At 55.7% G+C, this 13,066-nt stretch overlaps 1 protein-coding gene across 3 annotated transcripts in view; it reads left to right on the forward strand.

Annotated features, from left to right (window-relative positions):
* Positions 1–13,066, forward strand: part of EPHB2 (EPH receptor B2) — a gene marked incomplete at its 3' end in the record, with an annotated part of 186,207 nt that overhangs the window by 79,213 nt on the left and 93,928 nt on the right. The window lies entirely within an intron of this gene.

Below are 13,066 nucleotides of genomic sequence, written 5' to 3' on the forward strand. Positions count from 1 at the left end.
CAGTCAGTTCCCAGGCCTTGGCTTCCCTGAGGAGTGTTTATCAGAGTGACCACTGTCTCCTGGTGTCCCTTGTGCCTTGCCGGGTGCTTCGTGGCCAGTTCCCACTCAAGTCCCGCCTCTCTACCTCGGAGGCCCCGGTGCTGAGTCCTTGGCCTCCTCTTCTCCCTCCCTCCCTGGGTAGTTCCATCCAGGCCCTCTCTGGTCCATCTCCAGCCTGGACCTCTTCTCTAAAGTCCAGATTCACACACCTAACTACCTAGTGGACATCTCCACCATGCTTCCTCCCTGTTCCCTGCCCTGCAGCCAGAGGTCCCTCTAAAATGTAGATCATGGGAATTCCCCTGGTGGTCCAGTGGTTAGAACTCAGCGCTTTCACTGCTGGGGCCTGGGTTCGATCCCTGGTCAGGGAACTAAAATCCAACAAGCCGTGCAGTGTGGCCAAAAAAAAAAAAGTAGGTCATGTCCCACCTCTGCTCAGAACCCCCCGAAGCCCCTCGTCTTCCATAAAGCAAAAGCTGAAAGGGCCCACAGAGCCCTCCGTGGTCTGTTCCTCCCCTCTCTCGGACCCATCTTTTCCCATTTCCTCCTTGCCTTCTCCACTGCAGACCCGCTGACCTCCATGGTGGTTTCTTCTGCCTGGAATGTTCTTTCCTCAAGTATCTACATTGATGGCCCTCTCACCTTCTTCAGGTCCCTGCCCGAACGTCACCTTTTCACCAAGGTCCCCCATTGCCCTAATTTTCCAAAGGGTGCATATATAGTCACACGCACACCTGTGCACATACACACGCACACCTGTGCACATACACACGCGTGCACACAGCCCGTCCCCCTTCCCTGCTTTACTTCTCTCTGTTGCCTTTGCTGCCATCTGACATACTGTTTCTTTGTTCCTTACCTACTTGTCTCCCCAGCTGAAATGCAGGCTCCATGAGGGCAGATGTTTCTGTTTTGTCCACCACTGTGTCCAGTTTCTAGACTGATGTTTAGCTCATAGAAACTACTCCATAAATGTTAGCTGCAGAGACCCACTCACCCCGGTTTCACACCCTGTACCCTCCCAACCCTGATGTGAGCGATGATGCTAACAGAGGCCCTTGGAGAAGCCGAGGGCTCTTCCGGCTCCAGAGGGACCAACTTAGCCAGGATGCATAGCAGGTCTGTCTGTGGTTGGGACAGGTGTTTCCAGGCATGGATTGAGGGTTCTTTCTTGGGACTCAGCATTTCCTGTAAAAATCTTAAATCCAGGAGCTGGGGACCTCAGAGAGCATCTTTCAGTCTTCCTTGTGTTTTCACATCAACAGACATTATTTCCAGCTCTTGCTCCCTTGCCTGCGCTGGCCCAATGGTGTTTGGACTCCCTGCATGGTCGTCCTAGACCGGGGCCTGCTGGGGGACCCAACTCTCAGTAGGAGCCTGGGGGAGCCCACCACAGGCCCGGGTCTGTGCAGACGCAGAGCAGGAGGAGACACCCAGCCCGCCGAGTCTCTGATCTCAGGTTCAGACCCCAGCCCCATTGCCTGACTTACTTGAGTAGGGCTTTGCTCTGAGCCTCAGTTTCCTCACTGTTAAATGGGGCCTGTAGTCCCAGCCTCACAGGGTTTAGAAGAGGCCCAGAGGAGTCACGGGAGCTCAGAAGATAGGAGAACGGTGGGGAGTGGAGGGGGTGCTCCTGCTTCAGGAAAGAATGTTTCTTGGGTGGGGGGGCGGTCAGCAGGCAGTGCCCTGGCAGTGCACCTAGAGAGCAGAGCGTGTGTACATGATTAAGGGGGCCGGGGGTTGGTTGGTAATCCCCTCTCAGTTACAAGCAAGCCTGGGTACACAGCAGGTGCCTAATACATGCTTGTGGCTTGGCATTGTTTTAACCAGACAGGGTGCTTTTATTGAGCAGCACAGAAGCAGCTCCCAGAGTCAGGGTGCCTGGGTCCGAATATGGGCTCTCCCACTCACCCTGGGACCCTGGCAGAGCACCCCCCTACCCCACCCCATCTCTGGGGCTCAGTGTCACCAGCTATAGAATGACTCTTATGCACTAACAGCCTCTGATTCTGTTCTTCCTGGTCCTCACAGTGCCCCTCGAGAGGCCAGCAGGGCAGCTGTGACCAACTGCGACACCAGGATAGTGACCCCAGGTTACCTGCCACACTCTAGCGCCCTCAGGCAGGAAGGTTTAGAGATGTAGGTAAGAGCCAGCTGCCTAGGTTCTAATACTGGCTCTGACATTTACTAGCTCTGTGACTCTGGGCAGGTGACTCACTTCCCAAAGCCTCAACCTCCTCATCTAAATAATGGGTGTAATAATAAATGGAATGTTACAGGTGAGTTGTGAGGACTCAGTGCGATAATCAAAGTAAAGCACTGAACCCAGCACCCAGCATGTGGCATGTGGTCAGTGCTGATCATAGCCTGGAACTTGCTATCTAAATGCTCAAGGTTGTTACCATCCCGTTTTGCAGATGAGGAGACTGAGGTTCAGAGAGAGCAGGTGACTTCCTTTGCTCCAGGCCCCTCAGCAAGTAAGACCCCTTAACCCCTGTTGTCCAGTGGAGCATGAGCAGAGGGCTAGGTGGGACTTGGGGGCCAGTCAGAGCTATTTCCCGCCTCTGGCCCCCGTGTCCCCGGCAAATTCTGGGCCTAAAGCCTCACGTTATGTTGGCTCCTTCCAGGGAACCAGACTCAAGCTTCTTCCCTTAAAGGCGTCACCATCTGATTAGCAACATTTTAAAGACCTGAGAGTGGTCGCTGGCCTTTTTGTGCTGCCTGGGCGGGCCATGAAGCTTTGGGAGCCCCACATCCGTATCCCTGGCAACTGCAGCCCTGGGCTGCCCTCCCCCCACACCCTGCTGTCAGAGCTGTCTGTCTGTGGGAGCTCCCTGGAGGCCTGGGAGGGATGTGCACACACGCGTGTGCTGGGTCAGTGCAGAGCATCTGCAACACATCTGCCTGTGTGTGTGCACTGGCTCCGTTAGACATGGGAACGTGTGTGCTGGGCCTGCTGGGAGTCTGTGTGCCCGTATGTGTAGAAGTGTGCCCAGTGACCCAACATCCATCCACGTGTGTGGTTGGAACATCTCTGGACATAAGAGCATGTGCGTACATTTCAGGGGTGGGGCCTGTACGTGCCCTTGCCCACGCAGTTCACCCTGGACCCCACTGTGAGTCATTACTGCCTTTGTGTTTGTATGTTCCTGTGTCTGTCTGACCTGTCCCAGCACATGTGTGTGCAGGGAGGAGCATACTCATGCATGTGTTGGATCGCTTGGACTAGCACCTGTCAAGGGGCATAGGTGCCACAGAATGAGTGTGTGCACCCATCATTGTATAAGGGGATCCCTGTCCTTGGGTGTGTGTGTCCTGGGTCAAGTAGGTGTGTGTATGTTTGTGCATATCCAACCACAAGGAGATCAAGCCAGAGTGTATATGTTCATATATATATTGTACCAAACCAGATGCACATGCACTTGGAAATGAGTATTTGTGAGCCTGCGTATCTGTGGTGCACTGGACCCACCAGTGGAGTATGTGTGTTGGCGGCAGGGGAGGGTGGGGGGGATACACACATACACACACTCACACACACACTTTCTGGGGGCCAGAATGTCAGGGCCATTGATTTTCTGTCTCTTAGAAATTCTCTTTGAGGTCCTCTTCATGTCTCTTTCATGAACCAAAGTCAGTGGTTCCAACATCCTTAAAGCAAATCGGGCCCATTTTGCAGCAAGCCTCTATCCTTGGCCTGCCTGCCTTCCCTGCTGGCTGTGTGCACAACACATACATGCAAAATGTGCTTATGATTTACAGGAAAGCATGGGGGGGCCCTGGAGGGGTGCGGTGATGGTGCTGGCCCGGGGTCAGTTCTTCACCAGGCTCCGATATTTTCTAGTTGGTGGCCTTGGGCATTTCCCTCACTTCCCAGAGCCTCCAGTTTCTCATCTGCCAAAGAGGCCCAGACGGTGGTAAAGACATGACCGCAAGGCCCTGCCCAGGCTGGGATCGTCATTCCTCTCATATCTGTCTGAGGTGTTTTGTTTATGCAGCACTTTTGCCTTCTTCCTGGGGAGAAAGGCTGTGTCTACACGAGACACCAAAGCAGGGCCAGTGGTGGACAGGCCAGCAGGGGAGCCATGGTGCTTCTAGCAGGAAGGGAAGGGGCACACTTGAACTGTGCCGCCCCTCCCCCGTGCACCCCCTCTGTGTTATCCCCACTCCACAGAGGAGGAAACTGAGGCCAGAGAGCTGCAAGGGCCTGTGCGAACCTCCCAGGGGGCAGCAGGGGGCAAGCCAGCATCGGGACCCAGGTCCAGCCGACTCCTAGGCCTTCCCGAGCATTCGGAGAACGCTTCCTAGAGCAGATGGGAGCGAGAGGTCAGGCCTCGAAGGATGCCCATTCCCCATAGCAGGCTGGATGGCATACAAGCCCAAGGCACTGCATGAGCAGAAGTGAGGAAGCACGAGGCGGGAGGAAAGCAGGCCCTTCAGCCCCCGCCTCCCAGGAGCCTGCTCTGGCTCTCCCCGCCCTCTCCCCGCCCCGCGCCCTCCAGATGGGCAGCCCCTCGCCGAGGTCCCTTCCCGCCCGCCCCTCGTGCTGCAGTCTTTGTGGCCCGGGAAGAATGCCTCTCTTTATCTCCCGGACGCCCCTTCCCTTTGATTCTCCTCTCCCCAGCGTTTCTGCCAACCTCTGCGTGTTGGGAATCCAATTAGAGGAGCGGACAGAGAGAGTGACAGCCGCACCGAATCCCGGCTCGGCCCCTCTGAGCACGCCCGGCGGAGCTGCAGGCAGCACGGGGCCTGCTTGTCATGCTAGGCCCAGCGCTGGGCTTTGTGGGGATTAGCTGCGGGGTGGGGGGAGGGGGTGACGGCTCTCCCGTGGGGGGCTCTCCCCAGATGGGACCAGAAGTGATGCTGGTGAGTGTCACATCCCGGTGAGAGTGGAGGGGGCCACTCTGCTCTGTGTGGAACCCAGCATGGGGAAGAGGGGGTAAGGTGCCAGGAGGCAGGGTGGCCTTGGCCTGGAGTGGGCTACCTTGGCCTATAGGGGATGCTTGGGGAAGTGATGGCCCAGCCCAGTCGGGTTGTTTGGTTCCAAAGCTAGACTCAAGCAGAGCTGGCAGCCAAGCTCAGGTCTACCTGCTGTCGGGGAGACACCTGAATTTCCACCTAGGAGGGGCCACAGGGGTTCATGTGCTTGCAGGGCTGGGATATTATCTTGATGCTTCATTTGCAAAATACTTTACATATGATTGGGAGGGGAAACCCCAAGGAATGGAAAGGAATGGAAAGACACCATCACTGCATGATGGTGTCTGAAGAATTGCCCACCACAAGCTACTCCTTGGCCTGGCCGCCAGGTTAAGGCCAAGACCCTGCCCTCACACACCCACCACCATGAAGTTATCCTCCTGGTTTACTGCCAAGGAAAATGAGGGTCCCAAGGACAGAGGTCCAGTCTGAGGCGGAGCTAGGATTTCTCTAACCCCCTCCTACCCCCGGGTCACCCTGACCCCACCCCCAACTCCTAAGTTGGGAGAGTCCCCGATGCCCCCTCCCCAAGGAGGGATTTGGTGGCTGAAGAAGTGGATTTCTGGACCTCAGGGAAAGCAGCAGCCTCATCCCCAGCCCCAGGAGCACCAGGCAGAATATGGGCCAACAAATGCCCCAGCCTCTCCAGAAATGGCTGGAGCCTACAGTGCACTGGGCCTTGTTCTAGGCCCAAGCACAGAGAGGGATTTGCATCCAACGTGGCTTCCGCCTCCAGGAGCTCACAGTGATGGTGTATGTAAAGGGGAAGCTCAGGACCGTGAGGACCCACAAGGGACACGGGGAGGTGGGGATGGGACCACACGCAGCCCGGGTGTCCCAGCGGGCTTCTTAGAGGAAGCTGCACCTGAGCTGAGACCTGGAGGACAAGCAGAAATAGCTTGAGGAGGCTCCGAATATTCTAGGCATGAGAGGCAGGGCAGGTGTGGGGCTTCCTGGGGAGAGGCCCCTGCCCACCCTCATCCCCATCCTCATTCCACAGCTGCCTGGGCTGGGCAGGGCTGACCCACCTCCTACCCCAGAGCCCCAGAGGGGCTGCACAGCTGTGACTACCTCCTGGGCCTGGCAGGGTTGGCAGCTTTGGATGCTCAGCATCTTCAGTAAGAATCATCACGGAGGTGGGACGGGAGAGCCAAGGGAGGCCACAGTGCCTAAGAGCACACGTTAGAGAACCGGGCCTCTTACATGCACTGTCTCCTCGGATCCCACATCAACCCAGGGAGCAGGAACCACCACCCCATTTTACAAGTGAGAAAATGGTTCAGAGAGGCAAAGGGGTTGCCCAGACTCAGAGAGTATCTTAATTTATGGGACCAGCGTTTAAACTCAGGACCCCCATGGACCTTTCCCAGCACTCTGGGCTGCCACAGCCAGTGCAGATAGGAGTTTGTTGGATTTATGTTTTTGGTTCTCCTGTCCCAGCACAGTGCCTGAGTGGTGGGTGGGGGGGTGGGTGGGTGATGGCTGGCTGGCTGGCAAAAACCAATCAATCAGTTGACCAGTTCTTCCTTACGTGTTGCCTTTTTAAAAAATAACAAATTGGCACTCATCCCCATCCTGCCACTAAAGACCATGTTAATTATGAAGTAATCTTTCAGCTCAGTCCTTGTGAATACAAAATGAAGAGGGTGTGTAGACCCAAGAGAGCAAGGAAAGACACCCTGATGTGCTTCCCACACCTGCCTGGGCCTGAAGACTCGCTCAGTCACACAGACCCACTCCCTCCCTCACAGCTGATGACCCCCCCAGGGACCTCCCCCATCCCCACTCCCCATCTTTCCACTTCCAGGTGGAGGCCTCTCTGGGCTCAGCCCTGGCCCTGCCCGCATGTATGCGCCCACCTCTTCCAGCCCCTCTCCCCTCCTCCTGTGTTTTCTTTCTTCTTCCATCTCTTGGTTTCTCTACCTTAATGGGGCTTCAGGTCTCTGTCTCATCCTCCATCTGACTGTCTGTCCTCTGGGTCTCTCCTCCCGCTTCCTCTGTGTCTTCCCCTCCCCCTCGCCCTTCCTCACCTTTTTCCCTCCGACCCTAAGGAGATCCCTTGCCCGTCTTGGACTCACCCGGGGCCTGGGTAAGCTATGGGCTGGAAAAGTGAAGCCCTTCTCCTCAACCCAGACACAGGGGTCAAGCGGGGGTCCAAAAGCAGCCCCCCAACCTTCCCCCGTAGAGAGGGACGTGGTGCACATACCCAGTGTGGCTGCCGTAGTCTGCTCACCTGCAGACCCGTGGAGTCACCTGGCCAGGCCATTTGTTTGCTGCCCACACACCCTGACTGCCCACCTGCATGCCCACCCCCCGCCCAGGTGAGGTCAGGGGAAGGCTACAGGTTCACGCAGCCCTGGGTCACATTCCCTCCATGCCCTGAGCAGGTGCCTCCACCTCTGAGTCTCAGTTTTCTCATCTGTAGAAGGGGACAGGAGACTTGGCCTGGAAGGGCTGTGTGAGGCTCGGGTGTTCTGCCTGACACAGTAGGTGCTTGGGAATGGCCGTAGAAGACAAAAGAGAAGAGCACCCTCAGAGGACTCACAGCCCAGTGGAAGGCAGGTGGCTGGGGGAAGTCACCCCTTCAGGCTCTGGGGAGCTGGTAGAGCCATGATCAGAGTCCATTTGCCCCTGAGGTCAGTACATGAGGGCAGACGGAGGGGCCAGGGTCAAGGGTCACAGGGAAGAGGTCAGCCTCAGTCCTGAGTGACTCTGGGGCCAGGCCTTAGTGGGAACCACTGCTGGGGATTCAGCCTAAGGCCTGGCCAGCTTCAAGTTTGTCAGTCAGTCTAGGGGTTCTCGAGCCCCCGTGGTTGGCCCCTCTCCTTCTCACCAAGGCTAGAATCCTGCAGGCTTGGGATAAGCCACCCACCTCCGGAGCCCACATCATCCACCCATCATCTCTGTCCCATGCTGGCCACAGGGGGCCTGGCCTGTTGATTCTGAAGGGACTTCAGTGGTGCCCCGGTTTAGCATGATCCCATTTGTGTGTCCTTGAGCCACACCCATCCTCTCTGAGCCTCAGTTTCCTCATCAGGGCCTTTGAATAGCTTAAACAAGGGGCTGCGGGCCCAGAGTGGGCTCAGGGTAGCCGTCTCCCAGCCTCCCGCAGTGCTCCCTATGGTGGAAATTCCAGACCTGCCCCTCCCCTTATGGCCCAGCTTGGGCCCTCCCTTTCAGGAGCTGACCTCCCCTCCCACAGCCTGAGAAGTCCGGCCCCAGGACGCTCTTGGCCTCTGCCCCCTCCCTCCACCTCCCCTCGACCACCCAGCCCAGCCAGCTGGGCGGGAGGGGATCAGAGGCTGTGAGTAGCAACCTCCCTCCCACCCACTGGACCCAGGGTCAGTAAGCCTTCAAGCGTGGGAGGGGGACAGAGACTGAGATTCTATGGGGTGGGGGTGAGAGTGAGAATAAGGCAGGTGTGTGTGTGCATGTGTGCGTGCGTGTGTGTGTGTGTGTGTGTGTGACTTTGTGTGTGTGTGAGAGAGAGGGATTGCCAGTGCATATGTGCCTTCTAGGGGGGCTGCAGATGTGTCTGAGGACCCGGGAGGGTGAGCCTGGGGAGAGAACACAAAAGAATGGCGTGAGCTGAAGAAGCTGCCCCTGGGTGGGAGGCTGAGCCTATTTGTATGCAGCGGGAGGGGGAGCCCAGCAAGGCCCGCTCTTCAGAAGAGCCTCAATTCCCAGGATGCTGGAGGGAGCACTGCAGAACCCTCCCTCACACACCATCCTGCCCAGCCCTAATTGTTCAGGTGGGGAAACTGAGGCTGGGGAGCCGCATGGCAAGTGAATGGCACAGCTGGGACTGGAACCCAGCCAGCCTCCCAGACCAGGGTTCTTCCCATCCATTGAGTGCCTCTGGGGGCTGCAGCTAGGTACAGAGTTGGATGCACGAAGGAACGAGTAATGACCGTTGATGTTTGTCAAGTGCTCTGAGCAAACATTTTATGATAACTCAGTGATCCTCACACAACCTGTAAAGTATGTGCCGCTTTTATCATCCCCATTTTACAGATGGGAAGACTGAGGCACAGAAAGGTAAAGTAACTTGCTCCAGATCCTACAGCTAGTAAGCAGCAGAGCCAGGGTTCAATAACACGCCAGCTGGCATCAGAGTCCATGCTTGCAGTCACCGTACCATGCAGCCTCTTTGAACGTGAAGTTCTTGAAACACAGGGACTGTTACGTCTCTCTCTCTCCGGTTCTGAGTGCTGGCCCAGCACATAGCAAGTGCTCAGTGGTGCTTACTGAGAGAGTGAATGAGTGAGGGGCTTCACCACGAAGACATCTTCCCAGGCCCCAGGAGCCCAGCTCCCTCAGCACGGTCCTACTGCGTGTGCGTGGCCCCTGCCCCCACCCCCACCAGGCAGGTGTTGGCTGTGCCCTCCTTAGGACCAGGCCCCGCGGGGACAAAGCCGGGGGCGCGCCTGGGCGGCCCAGCCCCAGCTCAGGCTGAAGCTGCTAACAGGCTGGAAATCTCTTTTGTCAAAGCCTGTGCTGCCTCCAACCTCCTTTAATTAAAGACAATTAGTGCTTTCAGCCCCTCTGCACAGCTCAGCTCCCCTGTTTGCAAACACACAGCTGCTGGAGCTTTGTGGGCCCCCCTCACCGCCACCCCCAGCCCTGCTTCCCCAGAGGCACACAGAGGTGCCTTTATTATCAGCACTCAGGCTGCAGCACCAAGAGGCGGGCGCCTCTGCTCAAGGAAAGGATGGGAGCGCTTCCCAGCAAGGCGGGGGAGTGAGGAAAGCCGAGGACCCTGGGGTGGCCTGGCACACGTGGGCTGTGGGTCTCACTTTTTGAGGAATAGCCTGTGGGTGCCAAGTCCAGCAAGTCCTTGGAGGGACTTGCTGCCTCCTTTTCTCCCCCTCTGCTTCTTAGAATTCGAGCCATCCATGTGTTTTCTCCCAGAACTTTGTGTCTGACTTGGGCACCGCAGGGCACAAATGCTGGCCTGAATTGCTCCCTAAGAAGGAAGGAAAAGGGAGAGAAATGGCTTTTACTGAGCACCTGCTATTTGCTGGGACCCTAGCTAGACTCTGACTGCACAGCATAATTCTATTATAGATGGAGATGCCAAGGCTCAGAATGGCTCAGTCACTTGGCCAAGCACGACTAGGAAACAGCAGAAGCAGCATTCAAGACGAGGCCTTCTGAGCTAAGCATACTGGTTGGATCTAAGTATACTAGGAGCCCAGACTCTCAGAGTTCAAAAGGTCATCTGGTCCAGCTCTCCACCTACCTTGGCCCCCATGGACTGAGCCTGTGCCACGTGCCAGGCAATCTTGGGCCCCTCTGGGTGTCGAAAAGGGCACAGACACAGCCATGCCCTCCAGGAGCTCGTAGTCGAAAGGAAGGTGCCATGAACAGACCCGTGCACAGTGGCAGTGCCCTGTGATAGCAGAGGGCTTTGCAGACTTCTCCGGCAGCGCAGAGGTGGGAGTGGCTGTTTGCAGGGAGAGGTGGAAACATTTGAGCTGGTGCTCAGGGATGAATAGTTATTCTCAAAAAAGAGGACAGTGGACAAGAGCATTCTAGGCAAAGTCCAGGCATAAGAGAAAAGCCAATTTCAAGAAAGGTGAGTAGTTCAGGCAGGAGAGGGATCACTGTGCCTGCTGTGGTTAAGGGGAACAGGAGCCCAGGTGGGCTGAGTGACTAGTCTAAGGTCACACAGCAAAATAGTGCTGGAAAGCGAGCCTGACCACCCTCTGAATGCAGTACTGCAATCAGCCAATGAAGGTCTTCCCCACTGGGCTCTTGACTCTAGTGGGAAACCGTGTCTGTTTTTGCTCACCTTTGTAGTCTGGGGCCTTGCCCAGTCCTGACCCAGGCAGGAGCTTAATAAATATCTGCTGAGCAAATGAAATGTCTCAGCAAAGGCATGTGAGAGGCTTTCTGGCCACCACTCTCCCTTCCCAGGCCCAGGACAGACATCATAAATCCTTCACCACACTTTTCCACTCAGTCCAGAAGGACTGCAGGCAGACTCCTTGGGGCTGGCATGTGTGATGAAATGTATGTGTCACTGAAGAGTCAAGTCCAGGCTCACAATTGCAGCTGAGAATTTCCAAGTAAGATGCTTCCAAATGGAGAGGAAGGTATAATAATAATAGCTAGGGGCTTCCCTGGTGGCGCAGTGGTTGAGAATCTGCCTGCCAATGCAGGGGACACAGATTCGAGCCCTGGTCTGGGAAGATCCCACATGCCGCGGAGCAACTAGGCCCGTGAGCCACAACTACTGAGACTGCGCGTCTGGAGCCTGTGCTCCGCAACAAGGGAAGCCGCGATAGTGAGAGGCCCGTGCACCGCGATGAAGAGTGGCCCCCGCTTGCCGCAACTAGAGAAAGTCCTCGCACAGAACCGAGGACCCAACACAGCCAAAAATAATAAATAAATAAATTAATTAATTAATTAATTTAAAAAGAATAGCTTAACATTTACTGAGTGATATTCACATACTAGGCACAGTTCTAAGCTCTTAATATGTAAGTCCCACAACACCCCATGACATGGGTATTTTTCTTCTTCTCGTTTTCCAGAGGGGGAAGTTGAGGCACAGGGAAGTTAAGTAACTGACCCTAGAGCACACATCACTAATTTTCGGGGCCAGAATCCAAACCCAAGGAACCTTGCCCCAGAGTCACGCCCTCAGTCGCTCTGCCGCACTTCCTCTCCTCCGCTGGCGAGGGACCTCCTGGCCCCCAGAGCTGGCCACCCCGAGGGCTGGTGTGCATCCAGCCTCGCTGTGAGGCCCTGGCTTCCCCCCACACAGTGGAGACCCAATAGCTTAGAGCCAGCAGGGCCAGGCTGGGCCTGGGATCCATCTGTCTTTCGGCAGCTCTGGGCCCACTTCCTTCAGCCTGGACAGCTTCCCAGTGGTGCCGCTGCAGGCCCTTTCAAGTCCCCTGGCACCCCCATCCCCACTTCCTGCGACCCCTGGCCCTGGCCTGACCCGCTCCACTCAGTTTCCCAAGATGAGTTGCAGAAGCTGCAGGATCTGTGTGCAGAGTCGGGAAAATTAACGAGCTGCTCCCCAGCAATTGGTGGTTTCCAGGCACCAGCTGGCCTGGAGTATTTGCTCGGCACCCTCAGAGCAAGACAATTAAGTGGAGCTTAGGCTGGGGTGCAGAGATGAGTACAGATCAGACGGAAACCCTCCTAAGATGTTTTTCCAAGGGATCAGTGCCTGAGAATGAGTTTCCAGGGAACTTGGGTCTTCATTCATTATTAGTGTATTATATAGTAATATGTATATATATAACATATATGTATAGTCATTCATTTTTGTCCTTACCTGGGTTACCGTGTTGAATCCTCACCTTTTCTCTGCAAGGTAGACATGGTTATTGTCGTTTTACAGATGAAGAGACTGAAGCCCAACAAGGTTAGGGGACATCTCACAGGTCACACAGGGGAGCTGGGATTTGAATTCAGGTCTGACTCCAAACTTCTGCTTCTTGCCATAGAATAGGTCTCTTTCCTGGTCTTTGAATGTACATAGCACTGTATTAGGCACCAAGCATGAGCCAGGAGCAAGAGCAGATCCAGTATGTGCTGTGTACCTACTCCATGTCAGGCACAGAGAAGAGTAAGAACCTGAGACCCCTTTCCGGCCTTGGGAAGCGCCATGTTAGAGGTATGTGCTGTACAGTGCATGAGCCCAAGAAGATCTGGCCATCTCAAATTGGTTCTGATGATGGGGTAGGGCTTCATGGAGGAAACAAACCTTGTTTGGGGCTTTGAAGGCTGAATAGGAGTCTGCCAGGTGAAGATGGGCCAAAGAGCATTCCCAGGGGAGAATTCAGCATGGACACTACAGTGCTTTGTGTGCTAGGGAAGTGTTCAGAGTTCAGTCTGGTGTTTGGTAAGATCGTTGGGTGGGGCAGGAGACAGAGAAGACAGTTGGGACAAATGACAAAGGACCTTGAAGGTCTGGCCAAGCAGGTTGGACTGGGCAGCTCTTGTGGGGACCTGGGTAGTAGCCAAAGAGAAGAGGCACAGGAGATGGGAAAGGGAGCCTGATTGCCGATGCCATCCTAGGGCACCC

Source organism: Mesoplodon mirus, assembly GCF_964341445.2.
Source record: "Mesoplodon mirus genome assembly, chromosome: 3".
Classification (NCBI taxonomy): domain Eukaryota; kingdom Metazoa; phylum Chordata; class Mammalia; order Artiodactyla; family Ziphiidae; genus Mesoplodon; species Mesoplodon mirus.